The sequence below is a fragment of the Falco punctatus genome, assembly GCF_963210335.1.
Source record: "Falco punctatus genome assembly, chromosome: 12".
Classification (NCBI taxonomy): domain Eukaryota; kingdom Metazoa; phylum Chordata; class Aves; order Falconiformes; family Falconidae; genus Falco; species Falco punctatus.
In genome coordinates, this window is record NC_137592.1 from 523,548 (window position 1) to 550,015 (window position 26,468).

General features: G+C 45.3%; 1 long non-coding RNA gene across 2 annotated transcripts; it reads right to left on the reverse strand.

Moving 5' to 3' along the window:
* Positions 1-6,114: 6,114 nt before the first annotated feature.
* LOC308071911 lies at positions 6,115-26,450 on the reverse strand. 2 transcript variants are annotated; one of them, XR_013931367.1, is made up of 3 exons: positions 23,489-24,687; positions 9,186-9,311; positions 6,115-6,701 (listed from the first exon to the last, which is right to left on the reverse strand). It is a non-coding gene; the product is annotated as an uncharacterized lncRNA (long non-coding RNA). The 2 variants fall into 2 exon arrangements; XR_013931368.1 differs by lacking the exon at positions 6,115-6,701 and adding an exon at positions 25,799-26,450 and having other exon boundaries at positions 7,809-9,311; positions 23,489-23,588.
* Positions 26,451-26,468: the final 18 nt, after the last annotated feature.

Sequence of the window (26,468 nt, forward strand, 5' to 3'; positions counted from 1 at the left end):
GAAAAAGCAATCGTAGACAGTTTGATGAAACTGGCAGAAAAAACTGAAACGCCAGTCTCACGGCAGGCAGTAATTGATCTGCTATGTTGGAGTCGCCGCCGTGGTTACCTTGCTTCTACGCAAGATGTATATAATAATGAAACATGGAAGAAAGTGGGAGAGGACTTGTGGGAATCTGTGCAAGTCGGGACTAAGGGGGTAAAGACTTTGGCTCGCACGACAGTTTTGAGGAGACGCCTGCCCTTCTTCCTCTAACAAAAGGGGCTATTTTAAAAAAAAAAAAAAAAAAAAAAAAGAATGAGAAAAGGATGAGAGATATTCCAATGCTATCTAGAGGGAGGGAGTGCTAAGTTTCCTTGCTGGAGAAGATCGGATGGTCACAAGAACATGAATCACCTACAAACCTGCAAGACCACCACATTCCAGGAAACGGACTGATAAGCTAATTAACATACGAAGCGGGGTTTAGGTAACGAATATGTATAGGCGTTAATTGAATATTCATTTGTTTCATTGTATAAATGTGGGATGGTTCGTCACTTCGGGTATGGACGCTTGTGGAGGAGCGATCCCCCGTGCATCTGCGCGCAATAAACATACCTACTTTATAACTTTCGAGTTATAGAGTCTAATTCCGCACGTCAGTTTTGGCGAGCCAGGCAGGAGAATTTCTGCTCGGCTGAGGGACCAGCTGCGGAGCGGACGCTCCTAGGCGCGCCTCGGGAGATTTCCTCGGAGGAGCCTCCTCTTCTCAGCTGTTCACCCGGGAGCAGAAGAGAACCCCTGGATCCGCGGATAAAACGGTATGTTTAGTAACGGGGCGGCTGGTGAGACGCACGGAGATGTCCGGCGCGCAGCGTAGTCCCCAGGAGGAAAGGTACCTTGGGAGCGGGTTTGCTGACCAAGGGGTGGCCGCTAGCGATCTTGAGGGCAGATTGAGCAAACCTGAAGTTACTGCCATTCCTAAAAGCCCAGAGACCTCGTGACGGAAAGCGGGGGGCAGGGGTAATTCGTAGCAAATAGCGGAAAACTTAACACTCTGCTTAAGACCAGGAAAAATGTGGGGGTTTTTGTTTGTTGTTTGTTTTTTGGCAATTGTTCATTGAAATGCATACTTTGTGAACTGTCAGTGTTCCTAAAAGTTGTACATAAGTGCACGGTACCGTATAACATACTGCTTGTGTGACTGAGGGCTGCCCGGAGAGTGTGAACAGTGTGATTGAGATGCGCATTTTGATTTTCAGTGTATAGCTTAATTATTCTGACTGAGTGTGAGTGCAAGAGTGCTTGAGACATGCGTTTGAGTGCAATATGAGCAAGGAGCTCTATCCGTGTTTCCGACCTTGGGTGGCTAAGGCGACCGGAGAAAAAGTAATTAAAATTGTAAAATGGGAAATGGAAGGAGTAAGCCCTGTGAAAAATTGCCCTTGGGTTGTATATTAAAACATTGGAGTGATATCGTAGGACATGGTGGTACCAAAAATAGAAAGAAATGGATTAAATATTATAATCAGTGGTGGCCTTTGTATAAATTGGGGAGTGATGCGAAATGGCCTCAGGAGGGAGGAACGTTAGATCATAACACTCTCCTGCAAATAATGTTGTTTCTGAGGAGAGAGGGAAAATGGGACGAAGTATCCACCGACAGCTGGAGGAGTTAAGAGATCGTATACATCAAGTTAAAAAAGGTTCTTCAGGTATAGATGCGTGGTTTGCTTCTTTGGGCATTGGAGGGTGATTGAGGGATTTACTGAAACAAGGTCTGTCTATATTGTTGTTTGTTATTCTTTTGTTACTTTTAGTGCCTTGTCTTTTACAATGTTTTCAGAGCTGTGTGGAACGCAGTATTAATGCTGTATTTAAAAAGAAAGGGGGAGGTGTTGGGGCTCTTGCTGTATTGAATGATTATACTGAACTTTGAAGCAAGTGGAAAAATACTGAAGAAATAAGACGAGGTCACGATCAGAACAGTGGAATGAAGAGGGAGGAACAAATTGCAGATGCTTGCACAAAACCAGGGCCAGCAGGACGCGATAAGAGGAGCTAGGAAACCGCAGAAAGGAGCCTACGTGCCAGAATGAGCAGAAACAGAAATCTTGCCAATAAACAATTGTTAACCAATCATATTATTTTACGCTTGTAAGATAGCCAATCACATTATCGCACGTTTATAGAATGCCTTATAAAAGTTTACCTGGTTTGTACAATAAACGGATCAGATCTTGAACTCCATGAGTATTTGAATCTGACTCCCGCTCGCCCGAAATGCCCGCAGCAACTTACAGCAGCAGTCAATTCCCTCAAAGGTACACAATTTTATGGGTGAACTGTGCTACAGAGGCACCCAATGACTTCCTAGAATAAAGTCAGCCATGTGTGACACAGCCAATACTACAACTGAGAAATATCCTATGGCTAGCAACCTATATAGCACCTAGCAGAAAATCCTGAAAATGTCAGCTGTCAATTTCGGCTGTAATCCCATCCCATATGATGCTTGCTAGTTTACTGTTTACCAGACTTTAGAGGAAAGTAATTATGCCCATGTTTACCCATAACAGCAGAATTTTTTCTAAGAATCACAGACTATAGTCATGCAGAAGGAATTATGTCTGGAGGGAGAAGTCGAAACAAAGATGCTAAATACATTAAGAACAAAATCTCTCTTCTCAGCCTAAGCCTGTGAGAATAATAAGCCCAAGACCGGATTAACAAAGAAAAACTGCTCTTCACTTTCACAGCACTGCAGGTGGTATTTTACAACAGAAACAGGAATTCTGGAAAAATACTGATTACTTCCATATTTTTCCTACAAATGTATGTGGAGCATACGATGTTGGTTTTCATCCACCAGTGTTTTTAGATTTCAGCAGTGAATGATGCACTTCCTTCCATGTCTTCCCACTCCTCTCTTTCTGCTATAGTTTAATTCAGCTCCACAGCCCCTGAAGCTGCTCATTAAGCACAATTCTCCCTTTCCCCTAGTACCATATTTATAAATATGACCTTGAGACATTCCCTGAAATTATCTCCTTCACATGGGGAGAAAAAGCTTGCTGACCACCCCTTTACAAAGGGTTATGTTTGGAAGTGAGCCGATCGGCTTGCTAGAAAACATACACAGAAGTGTGCAGGAGAACTCTGCAGACTCCATAGCCACAGCAGGTCATTGATCCAAGTAGCAACATGGCAGTGAAGTCATTCACTAGTGACAATTTAATGACAACACACACTCCAGCCTTTCTTTTTTTTTTTTTTTCCTTCCTCCCTTACAGCTATTTCCCCGGTAATTAGCCTTAGACTGTTTCTCAGAACATAGACCACATTCTCTATTGGCAATTTGTAATCCATCTCGCAGCAATTAGACTATCGATGTTAAAAACTAAACATGGCAAATGTCATGTAGATAGCACCCTTCTTTTCTTGGCTGGTGGAGTTTCAGTGCACTTGAACAGAAATTAATCCTGCTGTGCTTAACAGTGCAGTTGTGCCAAACAGCACGAAATAAAGGCTAATGGAACCTTGCCTGTGTGATCTTGCATGGCTCGGTACGACCGCCTCAGACGTGAGCTTGCTGAGTGCAACCTTTTACAAGCTTTGCCCTCAAGAGAACTAAGCAAGCCAGTCAACAAGATATTGAGGGGAAAAAAGAAATTTAAACAATCATTAAATATGAACAGAACTTTAATTAATGAATTCCCTTCTTCCCACTGTGCATGGAATATCATTTTTTCCCTGGTTCGTTCTTAGGATGAGGAGTTGAATTTAACAGATTGAATTTCACTTCCATGTCAAAGATTTACAAGAGAAGCACTTTTCCATCCATAGCCATGCCTGGCTGACCACCTGCCATGAGCTGCACACACAGGATCTACCATTCTGGTAAGGAAGGTCCTCTTATGAAAGACACAGCTACAATTTTAAACCATCAAGATTAGCTTTAAACCAGATATGCACACAGTCCAGCTTGCTTCATTATTAAAATCTTAACCGCTTGCTGCACTTACAACACTGCTTACAATTCTTGCCACTCTTTAATGCACATTTCTGCAAGGGAGCGGTGATCAAGATGGGGCTCACTTGCATCATGGGATGTGGCAAAGCGTACAGCTAACAAATATGCCTCGAAATATGCTAGTGCACAGATACACCCATATCAAGCATTCAGTGACAGCAGAAGTACACACACACATGATAAGGAAATGGGATGGGAAAGACATTCCCAAGTGGAAAGTAGGTCGCAGAACAGAATGGAGGCCAAAACACTTTGTCTAGAAAACTACAGCTATTTGCACTTTACTTTCTCTAGAAGGCAGATCTCCGTTTTGAAGATTTCTGTAGGAAATGCCCAGCCACACCTTGGTGATCTCAAAGAAGACAAGTCAGTTCCCACCTCCACTCGAGATGCAGCAGTTCCACATCCTCATGCCTTGTTCAGGCCAGTGAAAGTAAAGATGGCATATCATCAGGCTTTCAGACTGCTCTTCAACGCTCACTTTTAAATTATTTCAGAAATAACAGGAAGCTTCACATTTGGAAGCCAAACTGAGATACAAGAGATGCCTTGAAACAGAGCTAAAGGATATTTAAAACTGGAGTCCATGCACCTGCCACATGTAAGTTAATATTATTGGCAGCAGCAAAGCAAGCTAGCTGTACTACTGGTAAATGGAGGAGATACTCATACACAGTATTACAGGTTACATTATCAAGAGAGACTACAGCTTGCCTGTGATACTACATAATCCTCACTGATGTCTAGGAACTAAAGTTCGAAGGATACGTACTAGTTCACAGGGAACACTGCCCCAGCTGAAAGGCATTACCCTTCTTCGACACTTCAGTCCTAGCAAGCCTGTAACATCAATACCTCAGAGTAAATATAAGAAAAGCTCATCACCACATCCACAGATATCTTTTGACATTTATTTAGAGGTCAATGCAATGCAGAAGGAGTATCTCAGTGTTTCAAGAGCAATCAGTCTTCATGGGGTAACCTTAACTAGCTGTGGATGAACTATTGGCTCCTTTCATCCTATTATGAACCCTGTTCAAGGAAGGAAGAATTGACTTGGTCACACATGTCTCTCAAAACATTTGTTTGTTTCGCTGCCTGCTTCCAGGGAAGGACAGGTGTGCTCAGCACACAGGACTTCAATTCCAGCACTATGACTTGCAAAAAAGGAAGCAGAGTTTTACTAAAATAATGACTACCTTCTTCTCAGGTAAGTATTATCAAGCATCTCCAGCACCACTAAATGCCCCAAACCCCAAAGCAGATCAGTTGCATCCCATGCTGATGGGCCCATTCATAACATCAGAACATACCATTTTTTGAAGTTTTTGTGGTGCTCTTCTTTCAGGTACTAAAGAAAGAAATGTTATTAGCCAGGACAGAGTACAACCTAGCAATAAGGGTTATTCGGAGAGGTTGCTACAACAGAAGACTGACTTATTAAAAGAAATGCTGCAATGGTTGTGCTGTATTTACAAGTATAAAAACTACTCTGCTGCCCCCAAAAACCTTTTTTTTGTATTAAATGATTCTTGAAAGATTACGCAGATGAACTGTTCTTACAATTATGAACCATGCCGTCTGTAGACAAACATCATCAGTACTGGTTGGGGGTTTTACAGCAGACAATTGCAGTATTTCAAAGCATTTAAATATTTTACACCATTGTTTCCATAAATGCAATTTCTCCTTAATAACCATAGAATGGTTTGGGTTGGAAGGGACCTTAAAGGTCATCTAGTTCCACCCCTCCTGCCATGGGCAGGGGTAATGTCATAATCCTGATTTTTTGAAGTAAAATGCATTATCATTACATTTCCCTAACTGTTCTGCTCTAAAGTATTGCCTTTTTGCATTGGGAATTAAATTGGGAAAAAAAAAAACCTTCAAGTCCAATAATTAAGAAAAAGCACAAAAAGAATGCAAAGTACATCTTTGAATTCTCTAAGAACAGACAAAATATTAACAGTATATTCCCCTCTGTTTTTCAACAAGTCTAGTTACTGGAATACAAAAAGACTTTTAGAATAGAATCTCAGATTCAGTTTTAATTATATTCCCTCCAAGCCTCAACAGAACATACATGCTATAAAGATACACACATTTTGCTGTGGGGATGGGAAAAAAAGCTACAGAAAAAATTTACTGCAGTATCCATTTGAAATGTTGAGAAATACTTCAGTATATTCCCTGTTTTCACTGTAATACTCCAGCTCCAAATGGAGGAAGCAGAATAGAGAGATCTGGTAAGACCATGCTATACCATGCTTAGTTTTCAATAAAACCTGTTAAACTCATGAAAACAGCCACTTGCCACCTGGCATTTTTGTCAAATCCTAAGATATAAAGTATACAAACTATGTCAGCGGTGTCTGACCCAGACCATCTTGTTTCAGTTGAAAAACATTTGAAAAAGTGAATGTAAGTGTGCAGCGGCCAAGCAGCCCTACCTTCCTTATCACAGACAACGGCAACACCGCATGCTCAAGAAGAGCAAGGGTGCGGGGCAATACAGAGCAAGCTGCAAATGCAATGTTACTTTCTCACTTAAAGCATTTTATTCCAAGGTGTTGGCATACATTACTGGGTTTGGGGGTTTTTCCCCCCCACTTTGAGCTATACTGAACAACTTGGCTTACCTGGAGGTGCACTGTGCTTGTATTCTAGTTTATGCTGTGGATTCTTCCTGCAAAGAAAACAGTAAAAGCTTGATTTGCCACCTTGTTCCACACCTAACAAGAACCTAACAAGTTCGCAGAACTCCTTTGTATTTTGTGAATAATTTCCACTTCTTTTCAAAATAAAATTCTGTGACCAGTGCCTTACTGCAGTGTCTCAGCTTACGTAATGTAGGGTGGAAGAAAAAAAGGGTTCCATAAGAGTTCCTTTTGTTTCAGCCTTTTAAAAAAAATAAAAAAGACAGCTGATCAAAACCAAGAGATGAGATAGTTTCCAAACTTGTAAGATGAGATGCATTTGTTCAGCATAATAAGAACTGATCCAATTATTTACTCTCACTAAAACCAAAACCAGAACATAACCTCTGGTGCATAAAGTGCAATGCACACACAGTGCATCACAAGTCTGAGATACCCAGCCGTAACTTCCATATTCTGCAACATAAGGCTAAAAATCAAATAGTTTGGGAAAATTAAAGAAATTGAAAAGAATTGCCTGTCTCAAAGTATCACAGGGAAAGGCCAAAGAAGGACTGTTAAGAGAGTTTACTCATTTCTGCAATATGCTGCTGCAATCTGGGAAGTTCAATATACAAGTGTGTATGTCTTCTATTAAAAAACAGCATCAATGCAATGAAAATTAAAAATTTAAAGTCAACTTACTCTTTGATCTGCAATAAATGCTCCCCTCATTCAGGCTGCGATCCAGGTCATGAACACACTGATTTATCCCACCCCCCAAAGCAGTTATCCAATGCTGTTCTAATGTTTTAACTTGGTCCCACTTACACCGTGCTGATCTGTTGTGTTAGTGTATTAGAGTGGCACGTTAAAATTGTTTCAGCTCAATTTACTTCTGTGCAGAAAATTAAAATTAAAAAAAATTCTAACTTTGGAAGAAAACTGGTTCAGTTGTCCTAATTTCTCCTTCTGAAAAAGAATCAACAATTAAAGCCCACTATTTAAGAATGGCATACCATTTGACGTTGCTTGAAACACAAGATTAATTTCTATAACTGCAGAATTTTTTTGATATTTTACAAAATACCCTTGCTGTGAAGACTGCCTTGTAAAACTAGTTGTTTATGTTTTCTTATTCTTCAAAAATAAATACTCTTCAGTAAGAAAATCTTATTTTTACATCAAATAACTTGTTACACATTCACATACTTGAAGTTGATTTACAGTTTTATAGCTACTGCTATCCCAAAGTGCATTTCATGTGCATTAGAAGGGATAGTTATCTGAATAAAAACATGCAAGTACAGCTTTCTATTAAATACCGTACTGAAACAGAACAGTTGCTTAATCCAGTGTTTTGCAAGTGTTGGTAGCATCAGAGCATTTGATCCCAACTCAAGGCACAGCATTTAGATAACTCAATTATGTATTCCAGTAGTAGCCAGCAGATAAAGACAACAAAAACAACATCAAAATCCTTCAAATGGCACCTGCTGCTTTGTGGAAAGAATTATCATTGCTTTGTGGGTGCCTCCTTTCTTCCACCCCAAAAAGAATGAAACACTGTTTAAGAAATGATCAACTAATACAGCACAGGAGTTGACTTATCTGCAAGGAGAGACAGTTTTAGTTTTGGATAGTGTCCATTGTACTCCTGAAAAGTATGTTGGCGATTTCAGGAGCGGTATAAACCTAGATTTCTCATCCTGAGATGAGAAATTCATCTCACAGATGGTTTTTGAGAAAAGAAACACTTCTTCTGCATTAGTTGAACATAAGATGGCTTTTCCTTAAAAGTTACTCCCATTTTGTTACACTTTATAAAGAACACGCTCTTTAGGATCATCACGCTTCCAGGGAGAGAGAGAGAAAATGTTTCTGCTCAAGCACAATCTTTAACAGCAGCTGTTAGTTTCAATACGCCCCCACAGAAGGGCTGTTGTCTCAAAATACATCCTTTTGTCCATTGCATCAATTACAAAGCAGTCATTACACTCTGCTAAATACAAGTGTAAAACCTAGATATTGAGAAACAAATGGAACAAAAGGATCTTGTGAAGAAAATCAACAGCTGCTAAAAGAAACAGCAGTCAGCCATAAACTGGATTTTCTTGCTGGTACCTAAATTATGCTTTCTAACAAATCAAATACTGACTAAAATAGAGGGTTTGTACAAAATCTTAACAAATATTTTGTCAAAATCTGAACTAAAAGTTACATATCAAGAAGAACATGTAACAATAAATTATTGTTTCTATACAAGAACGGTTTACTACAGGTTGAAAAATGAGGAAGTTTTGATCTCTAGGCCACTGAACAGGTTCCAAAAGTCAAGGCTTCATGTTCACCAGCTGAAATCACAAATACTTTGCACAGACCTTGGTGGCATAAAGGTAGCAGTCTGGCGCCAGTAAATTTGGAAAGCCACAGTCAAGATTTAACATCACTATCCTACTGTCAATTTGCAGCTCCAGGGGAGAACATTCTTAACCTGTAAAACAAGAAAAGCCATTTTGTACAGTGCTTCTTACCTATAACAAGCCGTTCCATACGGACATTCAGGCCGGTTATCATTGTTATCCTGAGTTACAATCTCTGTTTCATGATTGTCATCGTCATTAGGGTGACTAAACTGCTGAAAGTGAATGGGATTCTTCCTGCAAAAGACAAATATAGATCAAGAACTGACTATTCCATTTAAACAGGAGAAGTGGAGGTAAGAAAGGTGTTACTGAATCAGTGACATTTTCAGCGGTTACAGAAAGAGAAGCTTTTAATGTTTAACTTGATGCAGAATGTAAGACCTGCTTTCAGGATAATTGAAGAAAACTTTTGTTTCAGCAGAGGCCGCAAGAGGTTAAAACATGAATTCTCCTATTTGCCATCATCAGCTTTACGTTTCAGGCCTCCAACACATACACAATCTACTGATGTAGTCCCATAGCATGAATCTCGCTCCGTGGCTTGCTCCGTCATGACTCCCTCTGGAGTTACCAAGTGCTACACAAACCTCTCGCAAAGTCTGAGCTCAAGCTGCGAGGGCCAACCCATGGCAGCTGAGCAACTGCAGTCCTGAAGCCTTCCCACGCTCTCGGGTGATCGCCTGTGAGCTTCAGGCAGTATGTCTCAATCATTACTTCTGTTCCGTATGCAAGTTACTACTCACTTGAACACTTCAAATGCCAGCGTATTATTCCAGAGGGATGAAGTGCTGGGGCCTGAGCAGCAGGCCCTGAGCCAAAGCTGACCTCCAGAAGAACCCGCCAACCCAACCTTAAATATATGTATTTAGTATCCAATCATTAGCGAAATATGCACGGTCATTAGTGAACCATGTATGGCCATTAGCAAAAGATGCACCTTGGATAAACTATAATCATGAGAGAAGAGACAGCGCATCCTTACTTGCTTAGAGGCGGGCGGCCAAAGCCATGAATCCAGCTGTTTGGCCTTGTCTGGAAACCGGTGGTTAAAATCCAGTCGATAAAGGGAACTCCCTGGGTTCCTCCCAACCCCTGGCCAGGCTTTGGTGGCATCTGACAGGAGAGTGAAACCAGATGTTTCCGCGTTTGGAATTACGTGAGCTTGTTTGTTAATAGTATAAAAGCTGAACCCTCTTGCAGCGACGTTGCAGACCTCACCTACCAGGAGATGCCCTGCGCAGGACTTCCCCGCTGCCGGGACAGGCTCTCCAGATCCTCGTGCAACAGGGGCTCCCCAGCGACTGCGGAGCTGGAGGATGGCAACCTGTTAGGGCAACGGGTGATGTATCTTTCTGAACCACTACAGCTAGCTGTGAATAGTAACGATTAGGTGCATTGCCTTGCTTATCTGTTTTATTGTTTGAATCAGGGTACCGTAGGCTAATCCTTCTGTATGTGCATATTGCCTTATTTTCTGCATTAATTTGAAACAAACAGTGCATCAAGGGTATCTTCTGTATTGGTGTCTGTGTGCTATCTATTGACCCCATCCATTGGCAAAACAATGGAGCAGTCTCCTGGACATTACATTGATTATGCTCTCAGGTTTGCCTTGGCTACCGTGGCATTTTATTTGAAATACCAAATCACAACGATGACATGAAGTTGTACCCTAAGACATAACTCTGTGTGTAGCTGAGCCACACCGATGTTAGTGATGAGAGCACCGTACAAGACAAGGCAGCTATAAACAACATCACTTTGTGAAGAAGTGATGTTAAAAAGAACACAGAAAAATACATTATGACTTCAGGAGAAATTCATGGGGCAGATCAAAAGACACTACAAAAAATTGTCATAGTGAACATACTGTACTAAAAGCAAATCTACTTTTTCCCTCTGATTTCTTTTAGAGACACTTTTTTTCAAGCATATTTGAAAGCAAGAAAAGTGAGATGTTTTAATAAATGATTTTCCAAAAGATATACACAAAATACTTCAGTGACTTACCACTAATTCCCAGTGTACATAATCAACATCTTTGTGCAAACTGTAAAAGTGAACTGCTTGCCTCAAGCAAGAGCAATGATAACTTTAAACTGCAGAGGGATTACTGCTGTCATTTGCACTTGTTACAGCTGCATTTAGAAACACCAAGCCAGAAGCACGTATGCAGCTAGCGACATACACAGCAGCTTCCTCACTGACCACAACGGGCTCTTACAAACTTTCTAGGGAACAGTCAGTATTATTTTCAGCATTTCAACCAACACCGTAAGAGAAAAAGCGTTTGTTACAGCTTTTGCAAAATGATTACTTAAGCACCGTGAGCCCCGCTAACCATTCAGGCCTCCTTTCAGGCACCGAAAACAGATTAGATATTTAGTATTAATACTTTTACATCTCCATCTGCTTGGTATCTTTCACTCGGGAAACTCAGCAAGCAAGCTACAGATAAACTCTTCCAGGAGCTACTTATCAGAGATCCAGTGTCCCTTAGTCCTATTTACACAGGTGACAGACGCCTCGTTCTGGTTCTGGTCTTTTCTGTTGATTTCTGCAGACTGTAGAGTAAGTAAATACTGTTTCACTAGATATCATTGCAAGGCTGCATTTACCAGTCTTTTATTCTACAAGTTCTCAGAAAACATCACTTCTAACGCCACATTCAGGCTGGCTGCCTACTTCTTTTGCCATTTAAAAATAAATGGGATGAAACCAAGTCATTTTAGAGGCTACTTGCTTTGTTTTCTAAATGCACAGAGCTAACGTACTAGCAATATTAGCCAGAATTTGAGTTCAGTCATTTGAAACCCAATTCATCTTCTCAAAGGGACACAGAAGCAGCTAATGCTCTGTGAAATCATTTTAATACTTACTCCTACAATAAGATACATGCAGCATCATAGTCATGAAGGAAAGAAGGCCTAAGAGCTGCCAGTTAGCTAACCTATTCTGGTTTAGGTGATAGCCAGTTCCTTTCATGAATTTACTTCAAAAGCTATTTGGCCGATACCAAAGAGCCTTTATTGCAGGAGAGAAAAAAGAAAAAAAAAAATGTATAGGAGGAAGCAAGAAAAAGGGAAGGGTCTTGAGGTACACACCCTATCACTGGGCCTCAGGATTCTTTGGGCCAGTGGATGATGCTCCTCAAATTATTCATCACTTGTGAAGCACCTTAAACATGTCCTATTTCAGATGCTCAGGACTAGTAACAACATCATAGTTTATCTTACCTTTATGTGGATAATTTATACTTACTCCATTTCTAGATGTTGTGCAACGATATCCAGCAAAATAAATAGAAGCAGAGAAATGCACAGCTAATATTAAGTACACATTATCCCTTCTTGCAAAAATCTTCTTCCTTTTATTAAGAGTTTGGTTTGTTTGAGGGTTTGTTTGGGTTTTTTTGAATACAAGAGATCTGAGTTGTAAGAGCACAGCACCTTTCACGCTGGAAGCTGCACTCCAAAGTTAGTTTTACAACAAAACCTTGCTGCACAGGAATACGTTATTAATTTGATCAAAACAAAATCATTAAGCTTTACTCGCACAAAAAATAACCAATTAAAAGCCTATTTTAAGAATAAAGTTTTAGGAGAGTTGCCTTCTCATACACAGAAGCTCTGAATTTGTGACAGAAAATTATGCAAATAAAAATTATGCAAGTAACACTTACAAAGTTCTTCAGAATCAATGCAGTCATCTCCAGCAGCAGCTGAGCATCGCTCAGTGAAATACTCAAGACAGTTTTCATCTATGCAGCTCCCAAAAGCATCTTAAAAGCTTTTTCTAAAACAAATTTAAGTGGTAAGGTCAGAATCCCTGGCTCTTCTTAATCACATGCAGGAGACCCCTGCCATCTCAAGGGCTTATTTTCTCAGCCTACTAAAGAAACTGGTAAGGAAAACATAATGACTCACCAGCACTAGTTATAAAGCCATAGTATTCAAGCCTGAAGTTAACGCCACAAGTGCGTGTAAGATGTTTATAAGTTCTAAACAGTAAGTCTTACTAGAAAACGGGTCTCATAAAAATACAGATGCAAGTCTGTAGCTGCCAGATTTACAAGCTGAAGGTGAAATGAAAAATACTTCTTTCCATAAACAAAGAGCACAGTATTTAGAAGAATGCACATACAAATCCAAAGGCTGGTTGAGCATGCCCTGCTTTGACAGTTATAGGAAAGATTCACACACACCCAGTCAGCACAGAACTGTACCACAGGCTAGCCAAAGGATAGAATTGTGGACAAAAATTATGAAATTACAATTTCAGAGATGAGAGTTCAGCTGTACCACACCCCTACTACGCAACTCGAAATGGGGGTTGGGTTTGGATTTGGTTTTATTTTTAAATCCCTACTCTTCTAACTTCTGAAAAGCGAGCAGCAGACAAGAAAATGAACACAAGACAGTATTCAAAGAGTAAGTTCCTTGACAACAAATATAGTCAGATATAACAGACAGAGCACTTGCCTCCTACTGGTAACAGCAGTTTCTTTCGATTTGGAAAAAGCTTCAGACTGCCACAGGAAGAGAATCTCACACTGACAGAGGATAAGAGCAAGAATCTTTGCAGAGAGAAGTGTGAATCAAGCTTGACTCTTTCAAAAAGCAGTGTTTTCAAATTCATAAATGAAGAAACTGAGCTATGGGTTACAAAGTTATTTCCTAAACATTTCAGGTATGTGTTAGAGACATCTAATAAAATCAACTAAACTAACATTTCATCTTTTCCATTTGTGCTGTTCAACCACGCACCCACCAAAGGTGCCTGTCATATGCAGAAGACAAGTACCTCTTACTAGGAGTTTATAAAATACGGATTAGAAAACTGAAGAGCATTCAGTTATTGGAAAAATGACATTTTATATGAAACCTCACCTAGAAAGAACACTGTAAGGAAATGTTATGGTTACCAAAGCAGTCCTCATTTAAGACGTTGACTCCTACAGCACATTGTGCTAGAAGACACCTTTCATAAGGTTAATGGAAGGAGACAAAAACCAGCTACTCATCGTACTCAAAAGAGCACTCAAAGCAGCTCCTCTTCCTTAGCAACTCTAAAAAACAGGTTTTGCTCAAGGAGAACACTACACAATCAAAAACTGAATACGCTATCAATGTGTTCCTTCAAAGCGTCCATTCACATCACACTTAGGTACACTTCTGTCAAGAATATGGGTAACTGCAATGGCTTGCTTTACTGCAACATAGCTATCTCATTGACGCAGAATGACTACTTGGTGGTCTTGCATTAAAAGCACATACAGGACAGACGATAAAGCACCTTTCTTTGCAAACAAGCAGGTTTAGTCTCATCACATTTCCTGAAGACCAAAGCTGATGGTTTTGATACTTCCTATTTACAAATTTCTCCAACAAAATAAGATTTCGTTATGTGCTATTTCAGAGCATTCTTTTCTTCTTATAAAGCAACACTTCCCAAAAGTACTGCCGCAAATGTTTTAGAATAAAGACCCAAGAAGAAACGTGCACATGCAGACTCCTATTGCATGTTACCTGTAACTAAAACTTGCCTTCCAAAACATTAGGAATCCTTCAGCGTGTCAGAGCACTGAATCAGCTTCACCCCCACAGAGGGGAAAACTTGTCTGAGCAAAATGAAAAGTAGCTGGAGCAAACTAAAGGCTGCCTTTGTACTACTGGATCAGCTTGGCTGCCTAATGAACCATGTCCTCCTCATAATCATGAAGGGCAAAAACTGAGATACACGAAGAAATGCTACATGAAAACTGGAAGTCTGATGTGCTCATGAACACAACAGCTTTACGCAGTTATCTGCGGCAACAGGCACACCAAACATACACAAGGAACCCATTTACTTGTGCTTGCTTGTTTGCTGAACAACCTAAGTTTTTACTGTCACTCAAGCCCCTTGGGGGAAGAGGTAAAAAATACAAAAGTAGTAACAGTGATAATATTAAAAAAAAAAAAATAAAAATCACAGGACCTCCTGTTTCCTGGATTAGCCTTATCTTTTGTGCTTACAATGTACATAGATTTATGTAGTGCTCAAAATCTTCTCCTAAAGGCAGTTCTCAGGTCACCGGTCACTTGCTACCCTCAGGAACACCTCTAGACGCCTATCTTCTCTTCAATATATTAACACATGGCATTACAGATCTTTTCTGGGCAGAAAGAACTAGCAGGAGACCAGGCACTCAGCACTGGGGTTTTTGGGATCTTGCTGGAACATTTGTATCGCACAAAACATTTATATGACAGATTGTGAATTGAGAGGATATGAGTAGCAGAAAAAAAAAAATAATCATCCCTCAATTGAAGTATCACCAAAGACACTGACCAGATAAGGGTTCACAGGGAGTTTATAACTGTGACTTGTTCTGGTTTTAAGAGGGGACTGAATGCTTAAAAAATAAAAAATAATAAAAAAAAATGGTGCAGATTGGCCAAGTTACAACAGAAGCAATTCTCCATTATTTAGGGATAACAAATAATAAGCATTTTAAATAGTCAGATCACAAAGCATACAATTAACTTCATCTTTCATAAAAGTTTCAGCTGCAAATAAAATAAGCCTACAGGGTCTATGTTGGGCATTTCAGTCATTTACATCTCTTCTCCCTGCCGGTACATGTACTGTACACACAGGGGGGTTTATTTCTTTCCTTTTTAAAGTGGACCTTTGTTTCTTATTTCCTAGAACTCTGCATCGTTTAATCTGCTGAAGTACATCATCCCTTGTTTAGGTTATATTGGAAGTTAGCAAGACATCCCGGCTCCTCCTTTTATACTTTTAAAATTCTTGCTATGCCATTGGTTTCTCATCAGTCCCCATTTACCAAAAGATTTCTTTCAAATCAAAGCTTGTAACAACTTTACTGTTTTCGGTAGCTAATACAGTACTTCTTAATAACAAGCTAGCTTAAGCTGGGTTTATTTTTGCTTCACCTGTAACAGCCTGTTCCATACACGCAAGGTGGCCTCTTATGCTTGTTCTGTTTGGAGCTTTCTGAAGTATCTGCACTTCTGGTTGAATCAGAAATCTGTCTTGTAATTCAGATTTGCATCAGGCTCAAGAGTCCCTTCCTGGGCACCAAAAGATCAGGAAGTCCTGCCCAGTGAGCCTGTTGGCTTGCAGAACCAGTCATCTGCTCTTTGTTTACTGTTTCCTCAATTCTATTTCCTTTACTGGAGATCTGACCTACTCTTTTAGACAATTTACTATGCCGCTGCCTATCTTTTCCTCCCAGAGAACTTCCAGGGGTTTTTGTTCCAGTCTTGCCATTCCCTGCCATGTTTCTCATGGTATTCTCAAGAGGAAATCCAGAGCATTCTGTGGAACAAGGTTCCATTTTGAAGGACCTGAAAATGTACACTCTTCAGAACTAAAAGCTTTAAGGTCAAACTCTGCCTCATCATTCCTGTTTTCAAAGTGAGAGAATCATAGTAGAGCCCAGGCTAGAAAGGACCTTGATAGAGATTAAAACCAGCCCCGTGGGCACATATTAGCTTGGGGCTCATTGTTAGCCAGCAGATGTGTTACACTTGAACAAAAGGTTAGATGATGGAAGTGTAAAGAACTCTAGTAGGTAACAGAAACTAAACAGCAGACTGCTAATGTATGCAAAGGTAATCAGGAAATTTAGGTAACTGCCCAATAAGATGAAAAGTACATCCTGAAGAGGCGCCAGAGGGAGGAGGTTATGATAATGAATTTTTGGAAACCTTACGTATTTGCATGACTTTGTACGATAAATATCTGTCGGCTTGTTGAAACAGCGTGCAAGTTAGGAGTAGCGATCCCCCTTGCACCCAACGCTGCAATAAACATACCTCTTTGTAACTGCCCTCGAGTTGTACAGTTCGATTCCGCGTGACAGTTTGGCGACCCAGGTGAGACCCTCTCTGTCCGGCTGTAGGACCTGCAGAGGACGGGACTCCTCTGGGTGCCCCCAAGGTTTCTCAGGAGGACTCCCCTACTCACCTAGATGACTGCGAGGACAGACAGGGACCATCATCGGTGGACCAGGTATGTCGCAGTTGGGTTGGGGATACCTGTAAGTTGTGAGGAGACGTCCCACGTGAGGTAAAGGGCGCTGGTGCTTGCCCCTGGAAAGGCTGGGGGTGGGAATGCGGGTGCTCTCCTCGCTGCGGTAGCGGGAAGGGGCCTCTCGAGGGGTAACAGGTTTCCTCCCGAGTGGTGTGTTTTGGCCAATTTGGGTTCTCTTCAAGAATGTCTTTCGGCCATTTTGTCATCTGTTGTAAAATTCGGTACCGTGTATTAGTTGAGACCTCTTGTTGATATTTGACGTTCTGGGGTGGCATAACGGTGTTTGAGGTCGGAATGTCCATCATAAAATGGTATTGTTGCTATCTATCCGAGTAGCAGAGTGAGTGTGTAACGGGCCCTTTTGTGCGAGTGTTTTGTGCAACTGAGACATAGCTCAGCTACAAAGCGAGTGCTGAAACCTGACACTTGTGATAATTTTTATTATTTACTGTATTGCATAAAGGTGAAATGGGAGGTCAACAGAGTGGGGAAAGAGTGAACATGAGCCCTTTGGGTTGTATTTTGGCTCACTGGAAGAATACAGGAGGACCGCAGGGTGGGAGTGTGAGGGAAAGGCTTAAAGCAGTTTTAGTAGGTCTAATTGCTTAAGGATTACCTAGATTGTTGTTGATAAATAATGCTTTGTTTTACTAACTATTGCGTAAATTAACTGAAGCAAGGAGTCTACAGCTCCTCCTGAAGGACAGTTTGTGATGAGAACTAGCTAAAACCAACTCTATAGTCTGGACAGAGACCAAGGAGCAACTGAGTCTGGCAAAGAGAGAAGGTTCAGAGTGAGGAAGACTACCAAGCCTTCATCCCCATGACCCCCACGACCAGCAAGAGGCACTACGCAAACGCAGTTGGGAGGGACATATGGAAATGACTTCTTGGAACTAATTTTAATGTGAAGCAGGGCTAGGTTATGAATATGTATAGGTATATTTGGAAATCTTATGTATATGCAACATTTGATTATATAAATTGAGACAAGTTGTTGCCCCTGGCGCACACGGCTTTGGTGGGACTACCCCTGGTGCTGCCCAGCGCTGAATAAACATACCTACTTTACAATCTGACAAAGATTGTGGAGTCTGATTCCACACGTCAAGCAAACATTGATAAAATATGATAATCAATGGTGGCCTTTATACATCTTAGAAGATCAGGAAATTGTAACACCTCGCTACAGTTAATGCTATTTTTAAGATGACAAGGGAAATGGGACGACGCATGCAGATTTGTTTTTCACATTGAGAAGCCATACAGAGTGTGGCAGAAGGAGCGTGGGATTAATGTAGCACCACCTGATCCTTTGACTTTGGCTCTAGAAAAGGACAAGGAAAAACTGAGACCTAAACTAGAAAGATGCTCTTGTTGAAGTTTTTTGTGTAACATAGGATCGCTGTGTTTTGTAAAGACAGAGCCTCAGGCTGTGGCTCCTCCTGGGGTGAAGCGCATTGGGAGATAAAAACTTGCACTAATGTAGGACCTGAGGCGGGGGGGTCAAGGACCCCAGGGAAGGGTTAAAGTCTTGGGGTGAGTTTGCACAAAGCCCCACACCCGCTGGGAGGTGCGGCTGAGCCAGGCTGGCCGCATGGCAGGCTGGTTGCTGGCAAAGGCACCACAGGTAAGGACACAGACTTAAAGCAGCACGGAGCAGATTTGCGTTCAGGGTTCGAAAGGGTTAAAGCAGAGGTGCTGTTGCAGAGGCAGGCACTTGTGCCTGCTGCAGAGCAGGGAGCATCTCCTGCCCCGAATCCTTCCAGTGCGAGGAGGCGGGGGTCGCTGTTGCTGACACCAGAGCTGAAGGACCTGACAATGTCACCCCAAGGGCCGCAGCATTGGCAGCACGACAGGACCGGGAACTGGCCCCTTCAGGGCACGCAGTGGGGGCGGGGGGCGGGCGGGAATAAAGGCGAATCTGTGATGGGAGATTTAGATGCTTGGAAGTCGGTTGTGAAAGACTATCAGGATGACCCAACAGGAGGAGAAAAAGGGTTGATTGTTCCTGGGTAATCGCCATGTAGAGAAGCTGACAGAAGCAGCACGGACGTGCACAGCAGGTCAGAGAAGGAAAGCCGGGTCGTGCTGTAGTCACAGCTACGGCGGCGGCTTCGGGAAAAGTGAAAACTGGCAGAGGGACCAAGGTGAGAAGACGAGGCAGAGGAGGGATGCCTGGCAGAGGTGAAAGAGCGAACCCTGCCCTGCGGGCCCGGATCAGCGGGCACATCGTAGGGAAGTGGGCACGGGCAGCCAGATTGCCCAAAGCTGAAGAACCATCAGGGGGGTCCGGTGGCTGCATCAGAACCAGACTGAGAGGCCTGGGGAATCCGCCCTAGCGGATCCACTGGTTAAATTAAAGCTGGGGACTAGAGAAAAAGGAGGTGGGATTTTTAGTGAATACAAAACCAACTTATTTGGTGTTAAACTTCAGCAAGAAAAGAATTTATTACAGTTGTGGGAGCTACTGGCCGCCAGGAAAAAGCATTGTGAAACCTCTGAAGTACAAATTAAGAAAAAAAAATCAGAATGCCATTTCACCAAAATCTTTAACCAGGTATATCCAGGAGTAAATTCCAGGTAAGGTGAAAAATGCTTTACCTGTTACAGCAGAAATTAAAAGGGGGGCCTGCCCAGTTCGGGCAAAACAGTATCCCTTGGTCAGCAGGGCTGTGGGGGATATTGGCACAAAAACTGAAATAAAAACGCACTCTGTAGTAGTTCTACTACCAATGTAAATCTGTGTGTTTTGCCATGGCAGCGACTTGTTATGGGATGCGCAGATGAAACTCTGCATTGACAACAAAGTACAAGGAATAAGGTTGGTCAGGTGCCTCCTACCGTAGTCAAGGGCAAGACTGGGTTGGCCTCTGTGTTGGCCACCAAGAAGAATCTTGAATTCTGCTGTTGGCTGCAAGCCAGTAGGTGCCGAGTGGTGGGAACATGTGCCATGCCAGACCTTGATGTGAGGAATGGCCCCCGCTGTTATAAGAGGGTCACGCAGGAAGGAAGAACATCACAAGACCCATTGGGGCACTGACTCATAGTATAAATATTTAGACTGACAAAATTGTAGGGAGAACATGAATCAAATGGGGACAATTGGAGAAGAAAATTATCCAGGGCAACAGTGACAAACTGATTTCTCAGAACTCCCAAGAAAAGGGGGGTCTTGATACCTGCTGGTCATGACGGATGCCTTTTTAGGGTGGCCAGAAACACACCCTTGCTGAACCAATAAAGCTAAAGTAGTAACCAAAGCACTATTGTAAGAAATAGTACCATGATTTGGGGTTCCAGCAGTAATCTCATCAGACTGGGGGCATTAGCAAAAAAGGTTGCACTTGCTGTCCAATACTCAGCAGTGGGTACAATCCGTAGCCGCAGGAATGTTAAGGGAAGGAACATCAGGAATACTATCTCAAGAAATAAGGGAAATAATAGGCAAAACCAGCCTCACCACTCAGTTTGAAAAACATCACCAGGCTTGGTGACAACTAGTAAACTTCACCTACAACCCACAACAGGAGCAAACTGAAGCATATGTGCTCCCAATTAGTGCAGCAAAAGAACAGGCAATCTTTCCTGTTGCGACACTAGGAGCCATACACCAGAAAGTCACCGTCAGACCCCTAGGCCATAATGTTTGGGCAAGTTATGGTCCGACCAAAGGCAAGTGGCAGTCAATGAACATGGAAGTATGTATCCCCAGGGAACATCTGGGATACATCTGTGAAAACACAGTAATAGAGAATGAAGATCTGTGTTTAGGTATCAAAAAGGCTATGCGTGCTTTTGAAATGTTTCCACATATTAAAGCCCAGCCACAAGTATTTTATGTAGGAAATGGATGCACATGTGTTACAACTTCTTCTGGTAACAAGAGTATCGATAATTGTCATGAAATGGCAAATGGTACTAAATTTTGTATGTGTAATTTTACTAGAATTGTAGGCTGTGACTTTGATTATGTTGTTCCTGTAACTACCAGACAGTTAATTGGAACTGATTATACCCTGTATCATGATATACCTAAATTACAAATAGGCATGAACATTAGCCTCTTCAAAGCAATGCTTAGACACCCCAACATAGAAAGGCTGGTCCAAGAAATAAACAGAACGGCCCAACACATGCTTCGACAGGAGAAACGTGACTCTGAAAATATAAAATCCATCTTTAGCCGATGCAGAACAAGTTGGAGAACATCACTGGTGGGACACCTTTGCAGGCCATTCCCCCAAAGCAACACAAGTATTCTACTATTTAATACATCCCATGTTAAGTCATGTTGGAAGGAATGATCCTGTTATCTCTCTTAAACGTCTGTCTGTGGTATAAACCAAGTATCATAGTCAGAAGAACACAAATAATGTGATCAATGATGCATGTCTACCAAAACCCTTTGTCTTCAGAACTTGACAAAAGACTTCCCAAGTCCTAAGAAAAAGGGGGAATGAAACAGAGCAAGGTCTTGAAAGATTATTCGGGATGAGTTTGGTACCATGCTCTGGGGGATGCTCTGTTTATGTTGAGATACAACAGAGACGGCACGGCCTGTTCTGTTCCGCTGATGCTACTGAAGTAAGAGACAGGAGAAATGTACTCTGAGCAATCTAGCAGTCATAAATAAAGATAAGGTGGGCATCTGAAGGAGATGAGAAGGCCATGAGTCAGGAGGTTTTGCAAGCTCCAGCCAAAGAACGGAACGACCACCCAAAAGTCTCCCCAAAAGACAATTCTAGAAGACTCCACCTCAAGCTCCGCCTAAACCCCATCTATTATGAATATGATGATTAGATGTCGAAATCAAATGAATATGTATGAAAAGATGTTGTAACCTCTCGTGAAAACTGTATAAATTACCTGACTTTTCACTGAAAACTTTGGGGCTACTTTGTCTGGTGCGAACCGGCTAGCTCCCCAGCATTGCACAAAATAAATACCTTTGCTGCTTAAAGACAAAATTCATCTCTGAGCAGTTACTCTGTGCCGTTTTGGCATCACCCTCCTAGAGAACTGCGGAGCTGTGGACTTTCAGAAACACCGGGGCACAACGCTTGGCCAGCCTGAAATGTTCAGGAGGCTCTCAGCAGTAGAAACCGTTCTGACTTTACAGCAAGGCTGACCACACTTGCGAGTTTTCTTTTGCATGCTCACACCTGCAAGCCAAACCAGAACAGCTGCACACACAGCAGAGCAATTGCTCAGCACATCTACACCAACAGAGCTCTCCTAAAGCACACCTGGAGCCATTCATACCCCAAGTCAACATCTACAGCGGAACCTGGCCACAAGCTTTGACACAATGTCATTCTGGGGTCAAACTGATGCACACCAAAAAATTAGTAAAACACACCTCCTTCTCTGCCACGTCAGGTATCGTGCTCCTTCAGTTCAGCTGTAACTGTTACATTATTTCCCAAATGCAAAGCCAAACAGAGAAAATATAACCAAGCATGCTCCTTAAAAAGCACAGGCAACTGTTCATTGTGTGTGACCAAGGGATGATGTGACCACGGCCCTTCAAACTTTTGGGATGCCTAGGCGGGACTAAACAGTGCTTGCAAACAAAGAACATGCCTGCTCATTAAGACAGGCTGGTCAAGTTTACCACCAAAACTCTACATCAGCATTTGCCAACCCTGTCCAGCTTTGGGTCGCCAGAGCCACACTCAGTTCACTTGAAAGCATCTCCTAGTAGCAGTATCAAGCTCAGAACTGTACCTCCCTGATGCCTACGTGGAAGAAAACTCAAACTGTGCCCCCTTCTCCTTAAGCTGGGTTACAGCTTGTGACAGGAATTTCATCCCACTGCTTGGAAAACCTCCAAGGCTGCAGCTGAAGGGAACTGGAGTTCCCTGCGTCTCAGAGTAATTCTAGAGCTAAAGTGGTGACAGACATCAGCTCTAGATCAGACGATACATGCCAGCACTCACCACTGACCCAGGGTGGCAACCTCCTTCCGTCCTACCCAAAGGTTTCAAACCCAACACACTGTCTTCCTACGGCAGGAAGCTTTTAATTTTTTACTTTTTAACTTTTTACGAATTTATAATTCGTAACACCATTAACGCATTCCTTGAGACGGGACTACAGATACATTATGCAGACCACCAAGCTGTCGTTTGGAAGTGCTGGAGCCTTATGGTGAGAAATTTTTTCTACAACAGAGCGAGCAATGGTGAATAAATAAGACTGAGACAGGGTCCTTTTCCTCGAGGGAAAAGCACGCAACACATCAGCGATTGTTGAACAGACGGGCAGAATTCTCAGAAAAAGCAACTCCTAACTCTTAACAAGAAAAAGAAGGTCATTCCTCTTAATAAAAGCACAGCTGTGCTGAAACAACACAATGTACTCACCTGTCCTCCTCCCAGATGAAGGCGTATAAGCAACATGTTTCTCTGGAAATGACACGCTTAGGGCATCAGGTTTTCTTACCCCATCCTTTCATGGCATCACCTTTAAAAAACACCAAGAAAAGGTCAGTTGTGGTGTTGGCTTGGGAGATTCCCATGCCTGGGGGGAGTCAGGAATTCCACAGTAGTAAGTGCCTCTTTGGACACAGACTTTCCTGAAGGTGCTCCCCGCCTCCAGACAACTCCCTGGACCCCGAGTGGCACGCACAGGTGCAAGGAGGAAAAGAACGTCAGGGAACAGACCAGAAACATTAAGGAAAGGCGGGGGGGGGGGCGGGGGAAGAGAAGAAGAAAACCTAAAAAGAGATGGATACAGATGAGGACAGAGATGTAAAGGGAAAACCAGCCCTGGGCTGCAGGACAGAGGCGGATGATGAAGAAAAGGGGAGAAGGAGAGGGAGTGGGACACAAGCAGAGAGAGTGAAAGAGAAGGGAGCAGCAGAATGAGAGAGAAAGACAGAAGGGAAGAGGGAGCAGGACAGAAGAATAGGATGGAGAGCTACAGGGAATCAAAACACGATGGGTTTGTATGGCAAGGTTTGGGGAGGAGGAGGAAAGGAGGAGAAAGAACAAGAAACAACTGTGTGATCAACTGACCGCAGCTGCCGTTCCCCATCCCCTGCGGGGAGGAGACAGGGAAATCGGCAGTAAAGTTAAGCCCCGTAGAAATGGGGGCTGGAGGGAAGGTGTTCTGAAGATTTGCTTTTCCTGCACATTCTCCTCCTGCTCTGACTTGACTGCTAATCAATCGCGCTGATTTCCCCAGGTTCGGTCTGTTTCGCCCACGGAGGTAATGGCGGAGTGACCTCCCCATCCTTGTGCCCACTCGTGAGCTTTTTGTTATATTCTGTCCCCCCTGTCCAGCGGAGGAGGGGTAGCGGTAAGAACAGCTTCGGTCCAGCCCGGGTCACCCCACACACACACACACACACACAAAATCACAGCGGCACAGGGAAGGGAGGGGGGGCAGAGGAGGGGCAGGGGGCGCCTGGGGCACACAAGAGGGGAGACAGGGTCCCACGGACCAGGACTCACCACAGCTCTCGCTTTGGTACCGCTGCGAAAATGTGCCGGCTCAGACGCGCCTTTCCCCCTCTCTCCTCCCTGCCTCCCTCCCGCAGAACGCCGGCCGCTCGGCTCCCCCACCCGGTAACCCCCGGGTGTCTCACGGCTCTTCCTCGCAAGACGCGGCCTCCCGGACACGGCGCGTCGCTCCCTCGCGCACCGGGGGCCGCCCCAGGCTGTGGGTGACACACGGACCCCGCTCTGCACGCTGGCACCCGGCTGCTGCGGGGCTGGTCCCCCCCCACCGCAGGGCCAGGCCCTCCGTGCCCGCAGCAGGAGGCAGCTGCTGCCCGCCCGCCCGCCCTCGGGTTCCCTCTCCTTCGCCTCTCCCCGGCCGGCCCAGCTCCTGCCCACAGCCGGGCCGTGCCCCCGCTCCCCTCCCGCACCCGCGCCGCGGGGGGCGAGGCCGGGCAGGGACAACCCCCGCCAGCCCGAGGCGGCGCGGCCCCCGGCAGAAGGACAGAAGCGCGAGGGGCCGGGACCGGCGCCGCTCGGCCCCGCCCGGAGCCGCTCCCGCCGCAGGCCCTTCCCGAGCGGCAGCGGGGGGCCGGCTGGCCGCCGCCACGGCAGCGCCGGGGGCACCTGGGGCTGGGGCCCGGCTGCGGTGGAGATGCTGCAGCGGGGGCAGCGGCGCGGGGCGAGCGGGGCCGCGGCAGGCTCGGGGGTCTGGCGAGCTGGGGAGGCGCCGGCGCCCGGGGGGCGGCCTCCTGCTTCCCCGCCCCTCCCCCCCCCCTCAGCCCCCGGACCCTCCGGGGCCCCCGCACCCGGCTCGCGGGCGGCTGGAGCCCCCCGTGCCGCCCCCCGAGGCGGCCGGCGGGCACGAGACACCCCCACCCCCCCCATAGGGTCCGCTCGCCTCCCCTGCGCCCCCGGCCCCCCCGCCGGGCTCGCCCCCCGCAGCAAAGCGCCCTCCGCGCCGCGCCGGTAGCCCGGGCCCCGCCGCTCCGGCCCGCAGCGCCGCCAGCCCCCGGCACGGCCCGGGCAGCGCGGCCGCAGCCGAGTGCCGGCAGCCGGCACCGCCCGGCGCTCCCGGCACAGCGCGGCCGCCCCCCGGCAGCGCAGCCCCCGGCCCCCCGCGCAGCCCCGCGCCCCCCAGCGCGGCTCCGGCCCCGCTCCCCGCCCCGGGCCCCGCCGCCCCCCCGGCGCTCTCCCCCGCGCCCGCCGCTCGCCGCCCCGGTCCCCGCTCACCTGCCCCGGCGCGGCCGCGGCCCGGCGGCGCTCAGCGGCCGCTCCGCTCCCCGCCCCGGCCCCGCCGCCGGCAGCCGCCCCGCTGCCCGCCCCGGGGTCCCCCCGCCCCGGCCCTCAGCCGGAGCCCCGCGGGGAAAGGGGCCCTGGCCCGACCCCTCCCCCGGGCTCCCTCGCAGCCCCTCGCCCGGCGCCGGGGGGGCGGCGGGGGGTTACTCGGGGCACGGGGAGCGAGCCCCGGGAGCGAGCCCGCTGCGGGGCTGGGGGCCCCCGCGCCCCCCCTGCCCCGGGACGCCTCGGCCGGCGTTCCCCGAGCCGCGCTCGCCGTTCCGGGGGGCTCTGCGACGCTCCCCTCCGTGCCCGCGCTGGGACGGGCTCCCCAGGGCACGGACGCCCCCGGCCCCAGACCCGCCCCCCCCCCCCCCGGCATGTGGGCACGTGAAGGAGACCCCAGCGGGGCGCGGAGGGGCTGGGGCGGGTGCGGGGCAGGGGGCAGCTGAGCTGAAGGGGGAGCCGGGAGCCAGGTGAACTCCTGAAATCCCTGTGGGGCCACGGGACAAGGTGGCACCGTCATCTCAATCCAGGCTCACCGACCTGAAAAGGGGGGTGTCCTAATACCTGCTGGTCATGCAGGAGGTATTGAGGATGCCTTTTCAGGGTGGCCCGAAACACA